The sequence below is a fragment of the Limulus polyphemus genome, unplaced genomic scaffold (assembly GCF_000517525.1).
Source record: "Limulus polyphemus unplaced genomic scaffold, Limulus_polyphemus-2.1.2 Scaffold1962, whole genome shotgun sequence".
Taxonomy (NCBI): domain Eukaryota; kingdom Metazoa; phylum Arthropoda; class Merostomata; order Xiphosura; family Limulidae; genus Limulus; species Limulus polyphemus.
In genome coordinates, this window is record NW_013667572.1 from 208,691 (window position 1) to 211,249 (window position 2,559).

The window sequence follows — 2,559 nt, forward strand, 5'->3', positions numbered from 1 at the left end:
CCCATTCATCTCTGCCAGGAGCTCAAGTTGTGCTCTATATGCTTCCCATGGTGCCTTCCCATCGAATTCCTGTGGCTTCATTCGTACCACATCACCCCTATTGCTGACATTCATATCTGGGATGTGACTTCTGACAGGACTGAAGATGTCTGCATTAGGGTTTAGCTGCGGGGCTTGGAAGGGGCTTGCAGTTGTCTGAGGCTGATTAAGTCGATGGTTAATGTATCCTCCTTGTGTAAAAGACAATAAATCACCTTTTAATGTATTTAATTCGCTTTGAAATTTACTAAAGTTTTCAATTTGTGTACTCTTGCTTTCTCTCAATTGTTGGAGACTTTCTTCCTGTTTCCTTTCTTGTTCCAGTTACCACTGCTGTAATCACTTATCTTGTTTATTTTCTTTCTCCTCCAGCCACTGCTGTTATCTCTCTTCTTGTTTCTTTTCTCGTACTTCTTGTTTATTTTCTCGTTTTTGTTGTTTCTTTTGCTGTTCTTGTATTGCTGTCATCAAATCTCCTAAGCTATAGTTTGATTTGCCAGCTGTCGTTTCCATCTTTTTTTTTATCCCGCTTCTGACACCAATTTGTTACGTCTCTTTTCGTTAGTTAATTTTCCGTAAATTCGTTCCGACAAACTTCAGCGATACAAGTCTTTTCTTAAATAAAACTAGCTTATTTTTTCTCAATTCAACTTTGCAATACACTTAATTTCCACAGTCATTTTAACTTAAACACACAACGAACGATTCACGCACTTTACTTACTACCGCGCTTGACTCAATTGTCCGTCTTTATCTCTGCTTGTCTGCAATTCTCTTTTATGCCATCACTTCATTTGCTGGCTTATATATATAAAAAAACAGATGGCGCGTAGAGAAGACTAGAATTGCCACGAACGGACATGATCCTTTTAGAATCTCATGACGTGTTACTAGCGTCAAGTGACTTCCGCTGTCCTAACAATATATAAAGCACAAAAATCTGTTGGATAGAGAGTCATGTTAATGAGGGCTCACAACTCCTCCACCTCCAATTACTGCTGTTATTGAGCATTTATTATCTTTGACGTAAGTTAACGTTAACTATATTCATAGATGGTGCCACGTCCTTACACTGAAAAAAACAATTAAATTTTCTATAACGCAACATACACCGTGTGGGGAAGGGCACAATAACGTCTTATATATTTCAGAAAGTGCGCCAGCAGTTTCTATGGAAGAATACAATGAAAAAAAAATGGACGACACTATTGCAAAAATACGTAAGCTCAGCTGAAGTTTCTACTTCAACATTCACCATAAGGTTGATACGAAGAGCCATTATTTTTAGTTATACTAACTTCCTACCTCGAACCTTGACCTTTGAACCATGACCGTCTATTAATTAATCACGTGAAGCACTGCGAATAGACATTAAAAGCTGGGTGTTGAAAGTGAGTAACAGAAAGCACCCTTACTGCCACTACTTTTTCTACTTCCTCTTCCTACAAAGTCACCCAGCCCATCGTAAGTATTTAGGGAGGCACTATTGGAACGGGAGTGTGTCGTCATACGTAATTAATATGCAAATGATATGTAAATTGATAATTAATTAGAGGTTAATTAGATACAAATTAATTAATTACACGTAATTAATAATTAATTACATGTATTCACATTAATGATGTATTGATTACAGGTGATTAATTGATCAATTGAATGATTAATATTCAAATTAATAAATATATATAGCTAAATAATATGCAAAATGAAAGGAATTTGTATGTAATTAACCTTTGTTAATTAAGGTTAATTAATATGAATGTAATATTATCTAAGCCTTTGACGTCAGCAGTTGTTTTCCAAGAAATGAGGTTGGTTTTGCTGCTAAATATATGCTACCATACATTCGACTCGTATGTGGCTTCATATATAGGTATCAATCAAAAATATGTTTTTATTAATATGCCATTTGTTACGATTTAATCTGTTAACAAACTGCACGAATATCATTTTATAATAATCAATATTCAAGTCAGAAGATTATTTTCCCAGAAATCAGTTTGTGTTTTGACTCTGTATTATGGAAAATATGCTTTTGCTTTTTATTAATTCGACAAGTAGTACAGATTGAAAACAATATATATATATGATAAATAATAAAGTTAACTAAATAAATTTTTAAACTATTGTGATTTACCATTTTCATTTTAAACATTAATCGTTATGCATCCTAGAAAGTTTTAATACTTTACAATTTAAAGTCGTTATTTGAATGAGGTGTGTGAGTTATCGCGCCTATTTTACTAACAATTTGCAGTTTTCTACTTACTTCCCTTCGGTGATCGCATTGTTTTGTCAAATGTTAGTTAGTTTACACCAGCTATAGGTTCTTTCTTTTAATACACGACTACAATACTTTTGAAGTAGTGAATATCTGCAATCTACGATGACTGCATTGACTTGCACTCAGACTTTTTGGGATGTATTCAATTGGAATTCGAACATTATCTCCAGGACTATTCCATGTACATTGTCTTCTTGGGGGGGGGGGGGGGTGGGGGTCTCTACAACATGTTGTTA